This window comes from Dasypus novemcinctus, chromosome 24 (assembly GCF_030445035.2).
Source record: "Dasypus novemcinctus isolate mDasNov1 chromosome 24, mDasNov1.1.hap2, whole genome shotgun sequence".
Lineage (NCBI taxonomy): Eukaryota > Metazoa > Chordata > Mammalia > Cingulata > Dasypodidae > Dasypus > Dasypus novemcinctus.
Window position 1 is genome coordinate 32,634,826 of NC_080696.1, and position 24,383 is coordinate 32,659,208.

The 24,383-nt window shown below is 40.9% G+C and overlaps 1 long non-coding RNA gene and 1 pseudogene across 1 annotated transcript; both read right to left on the bottom strand.

The window, feature by feature from the left end:
* Positions 1-10,585: 10,585 nt before the first annotated feature.
* Positions 10,586-10,735, bottom strand: LOC111765492 (U4 spliceosomal RNA; annotated as a pseudogene).
* An 8,920-nt stretch (positions 10,736-19,655) lies between these two features.
* Positions 19,656-22,990, bottom strand: LOC101422747 (uncharacterized). Its single transcript, XR_009183310.1, has 2 exons — positions 22,836-22,990; positions 19,656-19,900 (listed from the first exon to the last, which is right to left on the bottom strand). It is a non-coding gene; the product is annotated as an uncharacterized lncRNA (long non-coding RNA).
* Positions 22,991-24,383: the final 1,393 nt, after the last annotated feature.

Consider the following 24,383-nt stretch of genomic DNA (forward strand, 5'->3'; position numbering starts at 1 on the left):
GAAAGACATGGAAAAACCTGCACAGTGCATTCACCTTAGGCAGACCTTCCTGATAGGAGAGCTGAAGATCAAGAAAATCTCTCTTATCACCAGCTGTTTACAAAACTAAGAAACAGACATCCCAAGGAGTAAATCCCAAAGTTAACATTTTAAAATACTAAAATGTGCAGTGTGCATGCAAACAAGGATAGTCCCATCCATCTGCCCAATGGAATCTATGCCCTCTCTCAATTAGAGGTGAAATGGGCATCACCATTCCTGAATCCTCAGGACCGGGGAATGAACAATGTACTAAAGTAGACTTACAGTTATTCTACAGTAGACTTGTTGTTTTTCTATCAATGGAAGAAGTTATATCATTGATGTGGAGGCACTGAACACCAGAGGTTCTGAGGGGAGTGAGAGGGGAAAAACAGGTGTAATATGGGGGCATTTTGGGGACATTGGAATTGCCCTGAAGGGTGCTGCAATGACAGATATAGGCCATTATATATTTCCATTATTTACAAAAATGTTTGGGAAAGAGTTTAAACTATAATGTAAACTATAGTCCACACTTAGTGGCAATCCTCCAATATGTGTTCATCAATTCTAAAAAATGTACCACACTAATGAAGATGTTGTTAATGTGAGAAAGTGTGGCAGGGTAGAGAGTGTGAATATGGGAATTCCCTACATTTTTTACGTAACATTTGTATAATCTAAGTACCTTTTTAAAAATAAAATTTTTTCTAAATTTTTAAAAATAAAGTGTTCAATGTTCAATTGTACAAGGCAAACAAAGGTACAGGAACTGGCAGCCCATACAAAGAAAGAGGATAAGAACGCAGAAACTGTCAACAAAAAAGATGAGAATTCGGCCATACCGAACAAAGCCTTTTTAAAATGATCTTAAAAATGCTTGGATTGGAGTGGACTTACTGGTATTCTACTATAGAACTGTTGTGACTCTAGCAATGGAAGAAATTGTATCATTGATATGGAGATGATGGCCACAGGAGTTGCTGAGGGTAGGAAGAAGGAGGAAGAGGTGTGATATGCGGCATTTTCGGGACTTGGAGTTGTCCTGAATGATATTGCAGGGACAGATGCAGGACATTGTATATCCTGCCGTAACCCACTGGATGGACGGGGGGAGAGTGTGAACTACAATGTGGTGTGGCAGTGCTCCAGGGTGTATTCACCAAATGCAATTAATGTGCCTTATTGATGAAAGTGGATGTTGGTATAGAAGGAGTGGGGGAAGTGGGAAGTGGAGTATAAGGGAACCTCTTATGTTTTTTAATGTAACATTTTGTGTGATCTATTTATATTTTTTTAAAAGACAATAAAAATAAAAAGTTTAAGCAGTATAAGTCAAAGACAAATATAGGTACACCCCAGAAAATTTTCAAAACACTAAGGAAAAGAGAAAAATCCAAATGCTTCAAGAGATAAGAAATAGTTTACCAATAAAGGAACTGGCTTTTTATTAATGCTTAAGAGGATGAAGGAAAGTACAGAGAAAGAACTACATGATATAAGGAAAACAATGAATGAACAATATAAGTCAAAGTAAAGAGTTAGAAATTTTAAAAAGGAACCAAACAGAACTACTGGAGTTGAAGACCACAATAACTGAAATGCCCAGGAGGGTTTAAAGAGCAGATTGGAGCTGGTAGAAGAAAAGAATTAACTTGAAGACAAGACACTTTAAATGAGTCAGGCTGGTTGGCAGAAAGAAAAAATAAATATTAAAAGTGAAAGTAGGGAAGCAGACTTGGCTGCCCAAGAATGGTGCCGCACACATGGAGAGCTGACACAAGATGACCCAACAGAAAGAAACACAGATTCTCATGCCGCTGACAACAGAAGCGGACAAAGAACACGCAGCAAAATAGGCACAAAGAACCGACAACTGGGGTGGGGAGTAGGGGGAAGAGGAGAGAAATAAATAAATCTTTAAAAAAAAAAATCAAGTCTGAAATTTTAGAAATATTGAGTCTCAAGTCTAAAACCCAGAGCACTCACTCATAATTCCAGTTCAAGGACAGATCCCGTCTTTGTCTCTGGAATATATACAACGTAACTCTAAGTTCTGGTGAAAGACGATAAAGAAGAACCCAGGTTTTTATCAGAGCATGTTTCCAAGTTTATCCTTCTTCCTTTCTATGCCTCCCCGGATCTCTTCATTGGCTTCTTATCTACACTGTTGCCTAATCTTTTCAAAAGCTGTTCCTTCCCTCCATACTTCATTTCATTTTTCTTCTTTCCCAGGAACCAATTGCTATACTCACCACGTCAGATCATGTTTTCATCCCTCCTAGAATGTCCTGTTCTTACCTCTCCCCCATCCAAAACTTTCTAAGCCATTTTAAGTTTCCTGTGGCTAAAGTACTAAGGTGCAGAGGAGGGGCAATGAAAGAAATGTTTAAGACAGTTCCTGTCCTTAAAATACTTAGACAGCATCATAGGACCACGGAAAACAAAAACATTTTTAAATGAAATCCATGTCCTTTTAAAAAAACACTCTATAAATGTTTCCTGAATAAATCAAATCTTGATTAAGCATGTACTCTGCTGAGCACCAGGAATACAGAGCAGTATACAATAATGTCACCTAGTTGCTAACTCTATTAGGTTAAACTAGGTTAAGTTAAAGTAACAAAAAAAATCTTGTTGGTTTATAAAAGCAAAGGTTTATTTCTCACTCATGCTACATATCCATAGCAAGTTGGCTGGGAACACCACTCCATGTCTTCACATTCTGCACTCTGTATTAGGCTGGGCTACAGCCGGCCCCTGGGGTAAGAAAGGATGGCGATATAACCTTCAGGTAAGTCAGCTGCATTCACCCAACAGCAATTCTCCTGAGAAAGGTACAGCTGTGAGGCCTAGCAGTGAGATACACAGCAGCTGGGGATGGCCCACAAAGGGGTCTGGTCAAGGCATTAACAGCATCTACTGATGCTGAACAAGTGGGCTCATTGCCAGATGTGCACAGACACCAATTCTGAGATACTGGGGTTTCAAAGAGAGAAAGAACTTTATTACAAGGCAACCAAGTAAGGAGACTAGAGCAAACTCAGGTCTGTCTCCCTGAGTCTAAAGAGTTTAGAGTTTTTATGGGATTTAAACAAAGAAAAGTGAAGATAGTGGCATTGGCAGATATTAATTGGTTATATATCAGTTATGGTTAATAGGGAGTGTGCAAGTGTGGGCCTGAGAAGCCCTTGAAAACTGACAAAATCCAGCTGGAATAAGTACAAAGTAGCTGTAAAAGGAAGCTTTAAATCAGGGCAAGCATTTGGTTACAGGTTACAAAAAATGTTGTAAATCACTTAGTTAACAAAGATAACAAGTAAAGAAATAGAAATAAGCTAAACAAAAGGGCCATAAGCATTTGGTTACAGCAGTGTTGTAAATCCTTCAGTTAACATAAGATAACAAGTAAAAGGATGGAAATAGGCTAATCAAATTGACTATAAGTAAGGGGAAAGGAAGGGACCTGGCTACAAAAATGTTATAAATCCCCTAGTAAATATAAATTAAAATAATTAGTAAATTCATTGTAGTCAGCAGTTATAATATCTGCACAAACCAGTTTTTCCTGCTCACAGTTTCACCACTATCTTTGATAATGTTGCTAATGATAATAATAGTATGTATTGGGGGGAAATTGTGTTAGTTACAGAAAGCAATGCAGGTAAAATACTTGGCACAGTGTCTGATACATAGAATGCACCCAACAAATTTTAGTGTTGTTGCTGATGATAAGATAAGCATTATCTTCATTATCCTCTTTAGTGTCATCTGGATCTTGAGCTTCACCTCCAAATCTTCATTTCACCATAGTTTCATTGTCCTCTTTGGGCCCAAAATTCAAATATGTTCCATAATAAGACAGACCATTCTCAACCCACCACTTAGTAAAGGCCTAACTCATCCAAAGCTCATTCCAACTTGAATTCCTGCAATAAACTATAAAGGTACCATCCTGTAAAACTGGCAACACCTCTAGCCTGGGATTGGTCATGGGCTCTGCTGTCAACCTTAAGAGAGTGGAGCTCTACCCCAATAACTAAATCCCTCTACTTCATCAGATAAACCTCACTTTTGAAACTATGTATGCTCTTATTAAACTTATTTTTCCTAGTCCTCTCCCTTAACTGTTCACCTCTCTCACCATGACTAACACAATGCTGAATCAATCCTCAACGCTCAGTATAAGCAATAATAGATCTTAACAATCAAACAAGTATTGAATGTCCCTTGCTCACTTATGCTTGTGTTAAGCACTGAGTTAAAGGTAGGAGTGGAGATGGGGTCTGGGCAAGATATCTGAAAATGATAGAGAGGTTTTGAAAATTTTAAATGATTTTATGCCCTTCAGAAGTGCCTTTAAGTTTTTCTCCATTCTTATGAAAATCAGAATGGGAACTCTCAAATGACATAGGGATTCAGCACATATTCACTTACCTCTCTCTCCTCCTTGAGGCAAAGTATGTTTCCTGTCCATGGATTTTTTTTAAATTTTTTTATTCATTTTGTGAAAATATTACATTCAAAAAATATGAGGTCCTATTCAACCCCACCACCCCCACCCCACCACTCACCCCCCAGCAACACTTTCCCATCATCATGACTTATCCAGTGTATTTGGTAAGTGTATCTCTGGGCATCGCTGCACCTCATGGTCAATGGTCCACATCATAGCCCATACTCTCCCACGTTCCATCCAGTGGGCCCTGGGAGGATCTACAATGTCCGGTAATTGTCCCTGAAGCACCACCCAGGACAACTCCAAGTCCCAAAAACGCCTCCACATCTCATCTCTTCCTCCCATTCCCCGCACCCAGCAGCCACCATGGCCACTTTTCCCACACCAATGCCATATTTTCTCTGTGGACCTTGGATTGGTTGTGTCCATTGCACATCTATGTCAAGAGGAGGCTTAGATTCCACATGGATACTGGATGCAATCCTCCTGCTTTCAGTTGTAGGCACTCTAGGCTCCATGGTATGGTGGTTGACATTCTTCAACTCCATGTTAGCTGAGTGGGATAAGTCCAATAAATCAGAGTGTAGGAGTTGAAGTCTGTTGAGGCTCAGGGCCTGGCTAGCATACTATCAGTCTAGCGATTCAAATCCCCTAGATATATCTTAAACCCCAGCACCAACTACAATTCCAATAAAGTAGCATGAAAGCCTTGTGAAAAGAGATCCCATCTGTGTCCAGCTCCATCATGCAGAAACACCAGCTCCAAAGAAGGGCCAACTGACATGGTTATGAACTCCATCTGCCATGACCATAGAACCTGTGGGTCTCTTTAGCCTTTAAAAGGACCAACATCTGGGGTTGTATCTACTTTATCTGTCTCTGAGACTCTGCTCAGGTGTGCATAAGGGTAATCCTTCTGACATCCTCCAGACTCTTTTTTAGAGACTCATAGCCATATAAACTCATTTGTCCTTTCCATTTCCCCCTTGATTTAGGTCAAACAGCATTTTTAACTCCTGTTATTATATGTAGACAGGGATATTCTGCTGGTCTGCATTGAACCTTTAATTCAAGGTCATTTTCTAGTTGTATCATCAGTTGGTACTTGGTAGTGATCCCTCGGTGCCAGGGAGGCTCATCCCCGGGTGTCATGTCCCACGCTGGGGGGAAGGCATTGCATTTACATGCTGAGTTTGGCTTCAAGACTGGCCACATTTGAGTAACATGAAGGCTGTCAGGAGGAAACTCCTAGGCACAGTGCTGCTCTAGGCCTTGTTATTATTTGAGGCATATAGGCTCACAAGCATAGTCATTAGTATCAGGGGCTCACTGTTGGACCCTCATTCCGTCCATGGATTTTTAATTTCACCATGTGACATATTTTTGGCCAATGGAACACATGTAGAAGTGAAGTGTGTCCTTTTTTGAGCCAAGACCTTGAGCATTATGTCTTCCCATTTGCACTCTTGCACTCCTGTGATCCACCATGAGAAAAACCTACCCTGGATACCTGGATCCTACCCACAAGCTGCACCCAGATGACCTGCAAGTTTCAACAGAGCCATCCCAGCCAATCTTACAAAAACTAAAAGCTTATTATTGTAATTCACTGAGTTTTGGAATGTTTTTTATTGCAGTAAAAGTTGACTAGCTCTCTAAATGATGTGTTTCAGTTCTCCAATTAGAGATCTGTCCTTAAAGAAAAGACCTTGTAATTATATAAAGGATTAGTGAACATCTATACATGTATATCTTTTAGGTTAAAATGTATTATTATTATTACATGATTTAATCAACATTATTATCTAACCAAACAGGTTCAAGTCCTGATCATGCTATATAAAACTTCTAACACAGTAACTGGTGGGGTCTCTCCACATCCCACCCTGCCATTTCCATTACCTCATGATCCCAGTCAATCAGCTAGACATTCTAGAAAGGGACATTTCAGCAGAAAAAGAATTCATTAAGTTTAAAGATCCGGGGCCCTGACAGGACTCAAGCATAAAGAATTTCTGATCATTCAAAACTCCAATGTCTTCCACTATATTCCATGGTGAAGGGCAGTGGTAGAACCAGAAAGGAAGCAAAAAGACATCCTAACCCTGTCCTTCAGGACTGGTAATAGGAGGTACATGAAAGAACCCCAGGATTTCAGGAGATATATGGACAAAGAAAGGCTTGTCTCTCCTTTCCTAGAAAGTGCTGACTGTGGCCAGATCTAGGTCCCCTCATTCCATCGTGGAACCGGAACAGGAGAGTGGAGTAATGGCTGCATAAGGTGCATCTAAGACAGACCTGAAACTGCCACTCAGCATAACACAGGGGCAGAAGTACTTTTCTCATAGCCAGGAATATTCACAGAGTTAACTAAGAAGGGACTAAATTTGGCAGAGCCTGTAGTTTATACATTGACCAAAACAAAAACATAAGTGAGAATAAAGGATAAAGGACAGTTAGAAAGATCAGTGTCCCATACACATTAACATAGCAAACTGTAAGCCTTGAAGAGCTTAGAAACAATTCCCAGGGGCAGGAGACCCTTATTTCATGGAGATCAAGACTTACATGGCCCGTTGGGAATGAAAATTCGTAAGAGATACTGATAGTGCTATAAAAATTTTTTACAAACAAGGCTAAACTTCCTGCACACCTGGATGAACACTTAGGGATACAACTTCTCACGGGGATGGGAAAATGGAAAGGGTATGGAGGGGGAAGGCAGAGAGGACTCCATAGCTGGTAATGAACCAAAGACTCAGACTCACAATGAAGTCCCGAGGCACAAATCCAGAGCTGGATGAGCAAGTGGATCTGAAGGAGTCTTAGTGCTGAATCCCAGTCTCTGGGATTTAAGTTGGTGAGAACTTTCCTTTCTCTGCTGATTATAGACTCAAGGCCTGGGTATGGCAAAGCCTTCAACTGAGGGTAGCAGAAGGATACAAGGCCAGGAAATATCTGACATAACCTCCTTCTGAGTGAACATAAACAAGAACAGGATAATACTTTTTAAAAGAAAGGTCAGGAATAAGAAAAAAAACTTGCTAATTAAAAATATGAAGATGAAATAGATGAAATTTCTAAAAATTAGAATTTAAAGATAAAGACATTAAAAAACAGTAGAAAAATAAAAGAAAATTAGAGAATCAGTCAGTGCTCCCAATATTTGAAAATAAGAATTATAGAAATAGAGAACAAGAAAAACAAAGGGCAAAAAATCATAAAAGCAAAAGTGCCCTAAAACTGAAAGACATGAGTTTCCAGATTGACAGGACCCACAGAGTAGTTCAAAATTGGTTAAAATAACCTTACATGAAATTGAAGAACATCATCATGACATTTCAGACCCTAGAGACAAAAAGAAAACCTTAAAAGCTTTTGGAGAAAATTAACAGGACATACACAAAGAGACAGCAGTCAGAATAGCTTCATGTTTCTCCACATCAATAATGGAAGTAGAAATACAATGCTTTTGAAACACTGAGGGACAATCATTTCCAATATGGAATCAAATAACCAATCAAACTACTAACCAAGCGTGAGGTGAGTACATTTTCAGGAAGCTACCAAGAAGTGCTCCACCAAAATTAAGAAGTAAACCAAGAAAGAAAACCAATATTCCAGAAAATAGGACATACATCTCAAGAGAAAAATCAAAGAGAATCCCCAGGATGATGTAAATGGAGATTCAGGAGAACCAAAGGTCACCAGGTGTGGAAGCAACCTATTTAGAGTTACCTGGTTCAATGCCCAGGGGAAGAGGTCTTCAAAAAGATGCAACTAGGGGAGCGGATATGGCTCAAGCACTTGAGAATCCACCTCCCACATGGGAGGTCCCAGATTCTGTCCCTGGCACCTCCTTAAAACAAAAACAAACAACAAGCAAACAAATGAAAAAACCAACTCAAGGGAGCTGATGCAGCTCAATGATTTGAGCACCAGCCTCCTACATACAAAGTCCTAGGTTCAATCCCCAGTTCCAGTATCTCAAAAAATAAAAAAGAAGATTCAACTGAAAAGATGGCAAATGATTCTGAACATATTCAGAGGAGAGGAAAGACAGCTAAATCCTTATCTTCCACAACAGGAGTTAAGGGATAATGCATAACTCTGAAAAGTTAAGAAGGAGCAATAAAAGCATATTAATTATAGAGATGGAAGTAAAATCCAAAGAAACAATCAAAACACAGAAGAGTGGCTTACTTTGGAGAACAAGAAATGAAAAAAGGGGCGGAGATAAGTCTTGTATTTTGTTATAGTCTCTTAGTCAATTTATGGCTTCGATAAAAAATTTAAATTAAATATAAAAACTGAAAATAATAGAGAGAGAGGGAAACAATGAAGTAAGAATTAGGTCTGGGGTGAAGCACAGTTTCCTGCTTAAGGCTTCAGCTCCTATAACAATACAGAAGACAAGACCACATTGCAACATCACCCCCTCCCCAGCTTTTCATTTCAGAGATTCAAATAAATACACTAATCATTTCCATTCTATTAGAATGGGCCAGGAGGCAAGGAGCTATTTGCAAGCCTATTTTCTACCCTCTCCTTTGAGTTATGCAGACCAGTATTTAATCTCAGCAGTTGTGGCTCATGTTAGTTATGCAGATGGCATCAGATAAATCATTTCACTAGTTTAAGCCTCAATTTCTCCACCCATAAAATGAAATTGACAACAAAATTCACCTTTCAGATTGGTTGAAAAGAGTAGATGAGATAGGGAAATGGACTTTGGCCCAGTGTTTAGGGCGTCCGTCTACCATATGGGAGGTCCGCGGTTCAAACCCCAGGCCTCCTTGACCCGTGTGGAGCTGGCCCATGCGCAGTGCTGATGCGCGCAAGGAGTGCCGTGCCACGCAAGGGTGTCCCCCGCGTGGGGGAGCCCCACGCGCAAGGAGTGCGCCCGTGAGGAAAAGCCGCCCAGCGTGAAAAGAAAGAGCAGCCTGCCCAGGAATGGCGCCGCCCACACTTCCCGTGCCGCTGACAACAACAGAAGCGGACAAAGAAACAAGACACAGCAAATAGACACTAAGAACAGACAACCAGGGGAGGGGGGGAAATTAAATAAATAAATAAATCTTTTAAAAAAAAAAAAAGAGTAGATGAGATAAAGTAAACAGGTCCATTTCCTCTCCAGTATACATTTCCTTACCCACACCCTTTGTGCTTGAGTTTGATTAACTAGAATAAGAGACAAGCCCAGGGGACAGCCAAAGGTATTTTAATAAACCTCATGAATCCCCTGAAGACACTCACGGCAAATTATCTTCATTTTTGTGGCCTCAGTTTTCAAAGCATTAAATTGATATCACGAATATATATTTTTCTTTGACTGGTACTTGGGGTCCACACAGCACATTTTCCCACTAATGCAGAAAACATAGATCTTTTCTTTCTTGGCACATTTATTCTGGCAGTTGCCTTGAAGATTCCAGCATTTTTCACTGCTATCTGCTACAAAGGAAAAAAAATGAGCTGATATAAGACCTGAGGAAAAATAGGTCCTGGATTTTTAAAAACTAACAGAGAGTGAGGCAGAGAAAGGGACCCATTGAAGAAGGAGGAACTGTTTCTTTCTTTAGGATAGTGATATCGTCTCACAACCTCCCGGAACATCTTACTCCACTCTCAGCCCCTCATGGATGTTCCCTCAAATAATCTCAGGGGGCATCGCGGTTAAAAGCATGGATTGGTGGAACCCATAGGCCTAGATTTGAAACCTGTCTGCACCACAAGCCAACCGGAAGACCAAAACAATCTACTTCTCTTCTCAGTGTGTCAATTTCCTCTTTTTAAAAAGAGAAGAGATAGCACCTACCTCAGGGAATTGTTGTGGGGATTAAATTAAGTAAGGTATGCAAACTAGCATTAAATAAATTCAAATATGAGGTGATAGGACCTAGGAAAGAGCTAAACAATTTTTATAATCACTTCTAAGTAAAGAGGACACTAGAAAGCACAAACAAATATTCAACAGACAACAGCATAAGAAAAAAGGATTGAAAAAGAGTAATAAAAGGACTTCTTTAATCAGAAAGGAAGGAATGAAAATAAATCATTAGAAAGTTACAAATATTGATAATAGGAAAAGGACATCCATAGGAGCCACTAAAGCAGAAAACTAAAATAAAAGAACATAATAAAAACAAACTTTGTTCAATTAATATTCCTGAGGTATTGAGAAAAGTTTTCAATTAGCAATAATTGTGCCTCAGATAAACCTCATTGGCTATAATACTGCCACTGCACAAAGCTTAATATTCCTGAAATACAGAAGGATTTGAAAACACATACTGATAAAGTATGTGGCATGCCTGAAAATATTGACCCAAAACAAGACACAGTCTAGTAAAATTACTGGACATTAAAAAGAAAAAAAAATGCTTTGGCCTTGTAGATAAAAAATTTTAAAAAATAACAGATGACATAAGAGAAAGAAAATTAGGCTAAGATTTTTGACAACAATGCTTTATGACAGAAAAAAACAGTGTAACATATTCAACATACTCAAAGGAAAAAAGTAAACAATATTATATACAGCAAAACTGACTTCCAAATACAAAGGGCAAAAACATATTGTTATCAACATACTAAAACTCAGCAACTGTGGTACCTATGAACCCTTCCTAAGGAATCTATGAGGGAAAAACTTCAGACATGCAATGACATGGAACTAGTAATAAACATTAAATATAGGAAAACCAAGATAAGTGAGGTTAAAAAGAAAGAAAGTGTAGTATGTAATGGTTGTGTGATTTGACAATATAAATACTGTACACTGGGAAACGGACTTGGCCCAATGGATAGGGCATCCACCTACCACATGGGAGGTCCACAGTTCAAACCCCAGGCCTCCTTGACCCCTGTAGAGCTGGCCCATGTGCAGTGCTGATGGACGCAAGGAGTGCCGTGCCACGCAGGGGTGTCCCCCACGTAGGGGAACCCCACGCGCAAGGAGTGTGCCACGTAAGGAGAGCCACCCAGCACGAAAGAAAGTGCAACCTGCCCAAGAATGGCACCGCACACATGGAGAGCTGACCCAACAAGATGACGCAACAAAAAGAAACACAGATTCCCAGTGCCGCTGATAAGGATGGAAGTGGTCACAGGAGAACACACAACGAATGGACACAGAGAGCAGACAACTGGCGGAGGGGGGGTGAGGGGAGAGAAATAAATAAAAGATAAAAAAATAGATACTGTACACTATAAAAATGGGGGTGGAATTATGAGAACATATGCAGAAATTTTAACTATTTTTAGTAATCATGTTATGAGGATAATATTAGTGTTATACTGAGTCTATTGAATATGAAACATGGAAAAAACCAAATGAGTAATTGTAATCCCTTGTGAACTTGAGAACCAGAATTCTCAGTGTAGAAGCAAAACATATTAATGTGATATAGAAGAAGTGAAACAGAAACCCTGAGTTCTGGATCTGAATTAGAAGCATTAGTATGTATGCAGATAAGTAAGTGGGTAGATTTCATTTTATTATACCTCTGGTCACTGAAAATGCCTAGAAACATGGATCAAACAGCAGAAATTAGTATTCCTAGCCTACATACTATAGTCTTAATACATCATTTCTTGCTTAGATTAAAGAAACTAGGGCTTCTTAGAGATATGGCTGATTCCAGTTTTAGGCAGGAAATGTTCAAATGAGCCTGGACAATTAAGTAATGACATATGAGCTTTCATCCAAATCTAGCTGCCATCATGGGAAGGAAAAATGTGGTGAAAGGAGAAATGCTATAAGACCAAACATTTACCCAAAGCAGAAAGAATTAATCTGACTGATTCAAACCAGAAAAAACAAATATAATTAACTGCTGTGCATACAGCTCTGTGCCCTTTTCAACCCCTAATTTTCCTATCAGCAGAATGGAAGTTCCTGGGAAATTTCAGATGAGTTACAGAAAAGAAAAAAGCTTCATTTGTTGCACACCAAAATTTCAACTTGTCCAATGTAGACCCTACAACCTAATAAGCTATTTCAAATTGAGAAAAAAGTAAATCGAAACTCAGAGAAGTCAAGTTTTTTGCTGGGGAGGTCACTGAACTAGTAAATGGTGTGGCAGATCCTAACCCAGGAATTGGGGCTCTCCCCTTTTCCCAGGTGAGTGGTGTTTCACTTGGTAGCCAGGTTCCCATGCCCTGAGCCAGATCCACTCTTCACACCCTACCCCTTTGCTGAAGAGCTTTGGTTTACCTGCAATGACCTGAGGTAAGAACACCAAAGCAGCCAAAGTTAGCAAATAAAGCTTCATCACTTCAGGAAATCCAAGGAGTAGTCTCGGGCTGGCGAGGTGACAAATAGGATAGAGCTCTGGACACTTTGGCTCCCTCTAATCAACTGGGGCACACACTTAACCACTTACTTGTTCCCCCAGCTGCCCACAGGTACAGCGTGCTCTGGAAGAGCCTGCCTCCCCTCACACTCATCAAGCACCATCCAGCACCCCCGAGCCCACAGTGTGGAGCGTCACGCTCCTGAGCTAACATGTCTCCTTTGTCCATCTTTGCATTTTAGGGACCAGCAGGGAGAAGTCATACAATAGATAAAAGGTTTTTTTAATTAATTAGTAGTTCTAATCAATATAGCAAAAAGTTAAGAGTATAGTCTCTGGAGCCAAATCCAGAGCTCTAGGTCAACTCTTCTGTTTTTATTGTGATTACAGATATATAATGTAATATTTGCCATTTTAACCATTTCTAAGGGAACAATTTTAAGACTACTGTGAATAACGCTTCTAAGAACATGATGTACTGGTGTCTGAGTCACTGCTATCTAGGAGTTCAATTGGTGGATCATATGTTAATTCTATGTTTAAATTTTGAGAAACCACCAACTTGTTTTTTCATAGCAGCTGCTCCATTTTACGTTCCCTCCAGCAATACATGAGAGTTCCAATTTCTCCACATCCTCCTTACTACTTGTCATTTTCCATTCTTTTAGTAATAGCCATCCTAGTGGTTATGAAGTGATATAAACTGTGGTTTTTATTTGCATTTCCCTAATGACTAATGATGTCAAGCATCTTTTTTTTTTTATGTGCGTATGGTCATATTTTTGTATCTTCCTTGGAGAAATGTCCATTCAAGACTTTTGCCTATTTTTTAAATTTGATTTTTGTCTTTTTGTTCTTAAGTTGTAGGTGTTCATTATATATTTTGGGTATCAAACCCTTATCATGGGAAGCGGACTTGGCCAAATGGATAGGGCGTCTGCCTACCACATGGAAGGTCCACTGTTCAAACCCTGGGCCTCATTGACCCGTGTGATGCTGGCCCATGTGCAGTGCTGATGCGCACAAGGAGTGCTGTGCACGCAGGAGTGTCCCCCGCTTGGGGGAGCCCCATATGCAAGGAGTGCACCCCATAAGGAGAGCCACCCATCGCGAAAGAAAGTACAGCCTGACCAAGAATGGCGCCGCACCCACAAAAAGCTGACGCAGCAAGGTGACGCAACAAAAAGAAACACAGATTTCCGGTGCCGATGATAAGGATAGAAGCAGTCACAGAAGAACACACAACGAATGGACACAGAAAGTAGACAACACAACGGGGCGGGGGGGGGGAAGGGGAGAGAAATAAATGAAAAAATAAATCTTTTAAAAAAAAACCCTTATCAGATTTATAGTTTCCAAATCGTTCTCCCTTGCTGTAAATTGTCATTTCCCTTTCTTGTTAATGTCCTTTGATGCACAAGAGTTCTTAATTATGATGAAGTCCAATTTATGTATTTTTTTCTTTTTTTGTTCATGCTTTGATGTTATAGCTAAGAATCCATCTTCTTCAGGATTTTCCCCTATGTTTTCTTCTAAGAGTTTTATGGTTTTAGCTTTTATATTTAGATCATTGACCCATTTTGAGTTAATTTTTGTATATGGTGTAAGGTAGGGGTACAGTTTCATGATTTCGCATGTGTATATCCAGTGTTCCCCGAACCATTTATTGAAGAGTCTGTTCTTTCTCTTCTTCCCCTATTGAATGGACTTGGCACGCTTGTCAAAAATCTATTGGTTGGAGATGTGAAGGGAAATTTTAAATAAATATATATACATCAGCCCTTGTTATAACCAACTTAAAACCTTCCACGATTCCACATCAAACAGAAAAATCCAAAATCTTTACTCTGACCTACAAAGCCCTACCTTATCTGATCTAGAAATCCACCACTATCATGGTTTCAATTTAAGTTAATAAGCAAACTCCTTTTTTCAAATGCAGTTTTCCACTTTGAGGGCCAAGGAGTGGAGCAGAGCAGACCTTCCTTCAGACTTTAAGGATAATGTGTCCATGGGGTTATTTTCTATCTACAGAAGTCTCCACTGTCAAAATGCTCAGTCCCTTGAAGGCTTTTGGCACTGAGGGTGAGAGAGAACAGAGCCAAACATACTCAGCTTCTAGGTTTGGCTGAGCCACACACTTTCTGTGTGATCTTGGGAGAGTCACTGCTCCTCTGCTCCTCTCTGTGCCTCACTTTCATCAGTATTAGAGCACAAAGGCTGTAGGAATCAGCCCAATCCTTGCATACTATGATTCTCCAGATGCTGAAAGGGCACAAATAATGGAAGGCTGCAGCTTTTGGGTTCTCACCACCAACACAGACCAACCAATCATGTTTACACCTGAGGATTCTCAGGGCTACCCTCAGCAGGTCCTAAGTCTCTTGACATACATGGGTCATTGGCCTCTTCCCTTGATACCAATATCCAGTATGCTATATGGCCCTGGCAAACAGCAATCCCTCATTGGGCCTGCTTCCAGGATAGTCAGAGCACTGAGATTTTTTTTCTGGGTATTAAAGTTTTAATATCCTCCCAGAACCCTGGAATGCATCTTACCACACCAGGGTGTTTGGGGAATAGCATCCATGGGATACTGATAATGAAGTAAGGCCTGTTTCACATGTGCATCTATGAGCACACATCAGATGTCACCGTCTAGCCATGGTGTGCCACAGGACCAAACCTCATCAGGAATCAAAAATTAAAATAAAATAAAATAAACTGAGATAGCATTCTTCACCTATCTAACTGGAAAGAACCTATTTTTAATGATTATCACAGTATTTTGTAGAATCAAGAAAATACCATTCCCAAACTTTGCTTACAAAGATGTAAAATGGTACAAATTTTTGAAAGGAATTTGGCTTCATCAAAAGCCTTAACATATACATACCCAGCAGTCCAGAAATTCTGTTTCTACACATGTATGGTGGCCACCTGCTTTCTTGCCAGCCCAGCATTCATTCTGCCCTTTTCTAGTGGCAATCCTTTGATTTCCTTTAGGGAACTATCCCTTCCTCGCTCTTAGCTCATGGGGTTCAGGGGAGGCTAGTCCCAGCTTCCTGACTTCAGGAGTGGTCATGCACACCAGTGGATGTAAGTGAGACCCTTCAGAGCCTAGGTTCCCCCATTCCACCATGGAACCAGAACAGGAGAGCAGGGTAATGGCTGCATGATGTGTGTCTATGAGAGGCCTGAAACCGCCACTCAACATAACACAGGGGCAGATGTACTTTTCTCATGACCAGGAGTCACAGGAGTTAGGCAAGGGGGGCTAGATTTGGCAGAGAGCTATAGTTTATTAAAAAAAAAAAAAAAAAAAAAAAAAAAGAGGTCTCATACAGGGCCAAAATCAAAGCTCAGGTGGGCCTAATAGAATGTTTCAGGGTTCATGTTTCAGTTGTTCTCTCATACACATTAACATGGCAAATTTTAAACCTTGAGGAGTTTAGACACAATTCCCAGAGGTAGGAGACCCTGATTTTATGAATATCAAGTCTCCATGGCCTGGACAAATGAAAGTTCATAAAAGATTCTGATTTTGTTATAGAAAAACAAGGTTAAACTTCCTGCACACCTGGATAGCAATTAGGGGCACGACTCTCCTGGGGATGGGAAAGGGGTGGGTACTGGGCAGGGAGAGCGTATGGACGGGAAGGCAGAGAGGACTCAATAGCTGATAATAAACCACAGACTCAGACTCACAGTGAATACCTGAGGCACAAATCCAGAGCCGGATGAGCAAGTGGGTCTTGAGGAGTCTTGGTGCTGGATCCCAGTCTCTGGGGCTAAAGCTGGTGAGAACTTTTATTTTTCTGGCTAACAATGGACTCAGGACTTGGGGTAGGGCTAAGCCTTCAGCTGAGGGTAGCAGAGGGATGTGAGGCTAGGCAATGCCTGACAGTAGCCTCTTTCTGAGGGAATATAAGTCATTTAAAAATGCATACCTGATGGACCTGTGAAGTGTCAGAAGTGCAGAACTGTAAAAAGGAAAGAGAATGCTAGGTATGAGTAGCATTTTGCAGTAAGGGTGACAACAGAGAGATTAAATATGGTAGCTTGTATCCATACTAGTTCATTCCTGAAACAATAGTAAATGGATTTTATTTGATGCATTAAGTGACAAGGACCAAAGGAAGCAGTCAAATAAACAATAGCAATACATTCTGCAAACTGAATAACAGAAGAATAAGTGTTTCTCCAGAGATCTCAGAAAAATCCAAAGCCAGCAGCTGAGAAATGAATGGATCTGTATCACCAAATTCCCAAAAGGCACAGGCTTGATGATGATGAGCTATTGCTGAGACAAGGGTAAATCAGGCCTTAAATGCAAGGATTAGTTGAAAATCTGTACACCCCAGATTTCTACTCCCATGTAACATTGGCTCTCCCTCTCCTACCCCAGCAGAAAACTGGAGATTTACTGTCTGAGAAGGCTAATAAAAAAGAGCCTCTGGGAGGGAGGACAGAGGGCATGAGACCAGTTGAGGGCAAGGGTATCTTATTGAACATAGGGGAATTAAGTGAAGTTTTATTATTTAATGTTAAGATTCAGTCTTCTTTCCCATCTCAGCTTTGAAGACTCTACATACTCTGAATAAGATTGTGGAGGATTCTTCCTTGGGTTCTGATGAGTCAAAGAGGAAAAACCTAAAGACACAGGCACTCTGTGTTGTCAGATGAAATAATACAGGCAGTGGTAACCCACTCCAATATATATGCATACAGCCAAGGACCACTAAGCAGATGAGGAAAACTTTTAACATAAAAGAAAGCAAAAAGAGCAAAGGGAAATAAGTAACTAAGAAGAAACGGATTTGCAGGAGGTAATATCATCCAAATCTTCAAAATAAGTAAAGAGTTACTGTACATGAAACAAGAACAGGATTAAATTAAATGTATAAAAATCACTAGTCTTAAACTCAGAAATTAGAAAAGAGCCTTGGAAATTAAAAATATGAAGATGAAATTGATAAAATTTCTAGAAATTAGAATAAAACAATAAAAAGTTAGAACTGTACCAAAAATAAAAAATTCAAGAATCAGTCAGAGAGTCCAACATTTGAAAAATAAGAATTCCTGAAATAGAGAACAGGGGAAAACAAAGGGCAGAAAACCATCAAATAAGTAAGTCAAGTTAAAGTGTCCTAGATTTGAAGTATGTAAGTGTCCAGATTGACAGGGCATATTGAATGCTGTCCAAAACTGATTAAAATAATCCCACGTGAAACTGAAGCACATCAACATGACATTTCAGGCAGCGGACTTGGCCCAGTGGTTAGGGCGTCCGTCTACCACATGGGAGGTCCGGGGTTCAAACCCCGGGCCTCCTTGACCCGTGTGGAGCTGGCCCATGCGCAGCGCTGATGCGCACAAGGAGTGCCGTGCCACACAGGGGTGTCCCCGTGTAGGGGAGCCCCACGCACAAGGAGTGCGTCCCGTAAGGAGAGCCGCCCAGCGCGAAAGAAAGTGCAGCCTGACCAAGAATGGTGCCACACACACAGAGAGCTGACACAACAAGATGATGCCACAAAAAGAAACACAGATTCCCGTGCCGCTGACAACAACAGAAGCGGACAAAGAAGAAGATGCAGCAAATAGACACAGAGAATAGACACCTGGGGTGGGAGGGGGGAGAGAAATAAATAAATAAATAAATAAATAAATCTTTAAAAAAAAACCAAACAAAAAACATGACATTTCGGAACCCTAGAGACAAAGAGAAAAATCTCAAAAGCTTTCAGGGAAGATTAACCTGACACATACAAAGAGACAAGATAAGAATGGCTTCAGATTTCTCCACACCAGCACTGGAAACAGAAATACAATGGTGTAATATTTTTGAAACACTGAGGCAAAATCATTTCCAATATGAAATCATATAACCAACCAAACTACTAACCAAGTGTTTTCAAGAAGCTGCCAGGAAGGGTGCTGCCAAAACAACCATATTTCAGAAAACAGGGCATTCATCTAAAGAGAAAAATCAAAGAGAATCCCCAGGATGTGAATGGAGATTCAGGGAAGCCGAAGTCATCAGGGCAGAGTTACCTGGCCCCTTGCCCAGGGAGAGAGGTCTTCAAGATGATACAGTTGAAAAGATGCCTAATGATTCTGAACATATTCAAAGGAGAGGGAAGACAGTTAAATCCTTATCTTCCACAACAGTAGTTAAGGGATAATGTGTAAAACTGAAAAGTTAAGAAGAAGCAATAAATGCATATTAATTATTGAAATAACCAAAACAGAGAAAAGTGGCAGCAAGAAATGAAACAAGGGAGGGAGATTACTCTTGTCTTTTGTTACAGTCTCTTTGCCAAATTTGATTCTTAACTATGTGGATGTATGGCTTTGATAAAAATTTAAACTAAATATAAAAAATGAAAATAATGGATATATAGAGAGAAACAATGAGGTAAGAATTAGGCCTGGGGTGAAGCAGTTTCCTGCTTAAGGCTTCAGCTCCTATAACAATACAAAAAACAGAACCCCACTGAAACATCCCCTCCCCAGCATTTCATTTCTACAATTCAAATAAATACACTAACCATTTCCACTCTATTAGAATGGGCCAGGAGGCAAGGAGCTATTTGCAAGCCTGTATTTTCTACCTCTCCTTTGAGTCAGGCAGACCAGTATTTACTCTCTGCACCTCCTCGAGTTAGTTATTCAGATGGCATCAGATAAATCACTTCACTAGTCAAAGCCTCAATTTCTCCACCCATAAAATGAAAGTGATAACAAAACCCACCCTTCAGATTGGTTGAAAAGAGTAGATGAGATAAAGTAAACAGGACCATTTCCTCTCTGCGCACACTTCCTTATCTACACCCCTTCTGCTGGAGTTTGATTTGGTAGAATAAGAGGCAAGCACAAAGGACAGCCACAAGTATTTTAATAAAGCTCAGGAATCCACTGGGGTCAGACTCAGGGCAGGGTTAGCTTCATTTTTTGTGACCTGAGACATCAAAGTGCTAAAATCATGTCTGTAACATAGATGGCAGGAACTTGGGCTTCACACAGCATAGTTGCCCACTCCCGCACAAAATATAAAGCTTTTCATCCTTGATACATTTATCACGGCAGATGCCATGATGCTTCCAGCATCTTTCTGCGCTGCTTGCTACAAAGAAAAAAAGAAGACAGTCAGTGTCAGTCCTGGGGGAACTAGGTCCTAGATTTTTTTAAAAGACTAACAGAGAGCCAGGCAGAGAAAGGGGCCCATAGAAGAGGAACCACCTCTTTCTTTAGGATGGTGGTATCGTCTCAACCTTCCTGAACATCCTACTCCACTCCCAGCCCCTCACTGATGATCCCTCACATAACTGCAGCGGGCATCACGGTTAAAAGCATGGACTGGTGGAACTCGTAGGCCTGGACTTGAAGCCTGCCTGCACCACAAGCCAACTGGAAGACCTAAACAGCCTACTTCTCTTCTCAGCGTGTCAATTTCCTCTTTTAAAAAAAAAAGAAAGGGAAGCAGACTTGGCCCCATGGACAGGGTGTCTGCCTACCACATGGGAGGTCTGTGGTTCAAACCCTGGGCCTCCTTGACCCGTGTGGTGAGCTGGCCCATGCGCAGAAGTAAATAAATAAATCTATTTTTTTTTATTTATAAATAAATAAATAAATAAAAAAGAAGAGATAACACTTACCTCAGAGAGTTGTTGTGGGGATTAAATTAAATGATTTATAAAAATCACTAGCATTAAATTCAGACAAATGAAAGGAGGTAGGAAAGAGAAATTAAAAATCATGTCATAAGTAAAGACTAAACTACAAGGAACTCAAGAGCAAATTAAAACAACAGAAAATAAAAAAGAGAAATGCAAGACGAAATAGGGGATATATTAATAAAAGAGAGAGGAAGAGAATGATCAATAGAAAATTACAAATGTTGTTCATAGGAAAAGGAATTCCTGTACACTACTGGTAGGAACTAAAGCAGAAAACTAAAACAAGAGAACACAACAAACACTAGAAAACTTTGTTCAATTAATATTACTGAACTAGAAAAGGATTTGAAAACACACACTGATAGAGTATGTGGCATGCCTGAGAATATTGACCCAAAACAAGATATATTCTAATGAAATTGCTGGACATTAAAGAAAAGGAAAAAATTCTTTGGGCATTTACACGCACAAAAAAAGAAGTAAATGACATAAGGAAATAAAATTAGACTATGATTAGACTTTGGCAACAATGTTTATACCAGAAAAAAGAGTGTAACATATTTAAGATTCTTAAGGAAATAAAAGTAAGCAATGTGATACACAACAAAATTGACTTCCATGTACCCAAGAATAAAAGAGACTGTTAACAAATTACTGAAACTCAGGGAATACTGTTTCCATGAGCCCTCCCTAAGGAGTCTACAAGGAAATGCTTTAGACAACCATGCAAGTTAGAAATGTACTGACATAGGGCCAGTAATAAAAATTAAATGTAAAATTACTTGTAGAACTAAGATTAAATAGGGTTCAAGAGAAGAGAGTAATTATGTAATGGCTTTATGTTCTGATGACATAGAGTACAGTATTTTTTTAAAAGGGAGAACAGTGAGAATATATGCAGAAATACTAGAAATTACTAGTATTAGTGATAATGTTATGGAGACAGTATTCATATTATTATTCTGAGACTATTGTGTATGTTATGTGGATTAAGTAAAATGACTAATTATAGGATATTCTAATTCTATAACCCCCTGGGAAATAAAAAATATGGATGTGATATAGAAGAGGTCAAAGAGAAACCCTGATTTCTGGATTTGAATTGGAAGTACCAGTATGAAGTCATAGGTATTTTATTTTTAAATATGTGCATAGATAGAATAATGTGGATGTTTTTTATGTATTCCCTGAAAAAGCCTAGAAACATTAACCAACCAGTAGCTATTAGTGTCCCTAACATCCATATTGTAGTCATAATATACCATTTCCAACTAAGACAAAAGAAACTAGGGATATGGCTGATTCCAAGCATTTCATTCACAGCCTGATTCTGCAGAATGGTTAGAGAGAGGTCTGGGGGAGGAGGGGTGGGAGCTTCCATCAGAGGAGAAAGAGGTGGTGGTGGAGATAGTACCTTGGGCTGGCCAAGTTTTTCAAGGGCCCTTCTCTAATTAAAACCTTTCTATGGGGAAGTGGATGTGGCTCAAGCGATTGGGCTCCCATCTACCATATGGAAGGTCCAGGGTTCAATTCCTGGGGTCTCCTGGTGAAGGCAAGCGAGCCCACACAGAGTGCTGGCCCACGCAGAGAGCTGGCACGGCAAGATGATGCAACAAAAAGAGACACAGAGGAGAGGCAATAAGAGACACTGCAGACCAGGGAGCTGAGCACCCTCAGGAGACCAGGGAGATTGAGCACCTCTCTCCCATTCTAAAAGGTCCCAGGATTGGTTCCCAGTGCTACCCAAAAAAAAGACAAGCAGACATGGAAGAACATACAGCAAATGGACACAGAAAGCAGATGCTGAGCACAAAAACACCAAGGGTCGGGGAGGGAAGGATAAATAAATAAATCTTTTTTTAAAAAAAAAACCTTTCTATGTCCCTAGCCCAGGGACTGACACAGGTGGCCAAAAATTAATTACGAGACTCTGTCTCCCTCAAGGCAGTTGTAAATAGTGCAAAATCCAAGTGATTTTGCAGACCGGTTTGGGAAAGGGCCGCTATTGTCTCCCCTCTTTCCTGCTTTCCTTCCATCTCCCAGTCTTCCTCATACACAGGCCTCCTGCCCATGCCCCCTGGAGCTGACCAAAGAGAGGAAGGCTGCTGTGGCTAAGGGAAAAGTCTGGAGATTATACCTGGTGCCAAAGATCCAGCACCTGCCCCTGGTGAAGGTGGCTCTCTGGGTGCCAGGTCCTCTTCCATGTGGGCTTAGAAAATAAAACTACATTTTTTGCACGCCAAAATTTCAAGGTGCTCACTGTTGAGAGGGCTTGTCCCTCTTCCCCAGATGAGTGGTGCTTCCCATGGTCATCACCCATCCCGAGGGGTCCTAGGGTCCAATTTCCATACCCCACTCCTCCCCTGAAGAGGTCTAGTTTACCTGGAATGACATGGGATGAGAACACCAGCACAGCCAAAGTTACCAGAATAATCTTCATGACTCAGGAAGCCCAAGGAGTAGTTGCAGACCTGGTGAGAAACAAATGGGGAAGAGCTCTGGATTCTGGCTCTCTCTAATCAATTGGGTCACACGCTTATCACTTGCATGTGCCCTCAGCTCCCCACAGGCACGGCCTGCCCTGGAACAGCCTGCCTTATCTCATATTGCTAGGTCACCATCCAATGCTCCTGAGCTGATACATCTCCCTTGGTTCCCTTCGTGTGTTAGGGAGCAGCAGGGAAAAGTCATGTAACAGACAGAGAAATGTTTTTTAAAATATTTGTCAGTCCTTAATATAACCCAACTTAAAATCCTTCAATGTGGGAAACGGACTTGGCCCAGTGGTTAGGGCGTCCGTCTACCATATGGGAGGTCCGCGGTTCAAACCCCGGGCCTCCTTGACCCGTGTGGAGCTGGCCCATGTGCAGTGCCGATGCGCGCAAGGAGTGCCGTGCCACGCAAGGGTGTCCCCCGCATGGGGGAGCCCCACGCGCAAGGAGTGCGCCCGTGAGGAAAGCCGCCCAGCGTGAAAAGAAAGAGCAGCCTGTCCAGGAATGGAGCCGCCCACACTTGCCGTGCCGCTGATGACAACAGAAGCGGACAAAGAAACAAGACGCAGCAAATAGACACCAAGAACAGACAACCAAGGGAGGGGGGGAAATTAAATAAATAAATAAATCTTTTTTAAAAAAAAAAAAAATCCTTCAATGTTGCACCTGGAAAAAAATCCCCAATCTTTATTCTGACCTATAAAGCCCAACCATATCTAGTCTGGAAATCCACCACTATCACTGTTTCAACCTAAGTTCATAAGCAAACAACTTTTTTCAAATGCAGTTTGCTAATTTGAGGCCAAGGAGTGGAGCAGGCAGACCTTCCTTCAGACCTTAGGGAGAAGGTGTCTATGGATTATTTTCTCTTTAGAGAAGGTCCATTGTCAAAATGCTCAGTCTCTTGAAAGGCTTTTGACACTGAGGGTGAGAAAGAGAAGAGCCAGATATACTCAGCTTCTAGGCTTGACTGAGCCACGTACTCCCTGTGTGATCTTGGGAGAGTCTCTGGGCCTCTCTTTCATCCATGTAGGGGATGGAGCAGAAGGCTGTAGGAATCAGCCCAATCCATGACGCTATGGTTCTCTGGATGCTGAAAGGGCACAAATAACAGAAGGTTGCAGCCTCTGGGTTCTCACCACCAACATAGGCCAAGCCAAAGAGGCTCACACCTGAGGATTTTCAGAGCTGCCCTCAGCAGGCTCCACGTCTCTTGACATACATGGGTCAGTGGCCTCTTCCTTTGATACCAATACCCAATATACCATATGGCCCTGGCAAACCTCAATCCCTCTTTGGGCCCGCTTCTAGTGCAGGCAGAGTCCTGAGGTTTTCTGCTGGCTATTAAAGGCTTAAGATCCTTCCCAGGGCCCCAAATGGGTCTCACCACATGAGGTTCTTCTGGGAATGGAGTCCATGGGGTGCTGATAATGAAGCG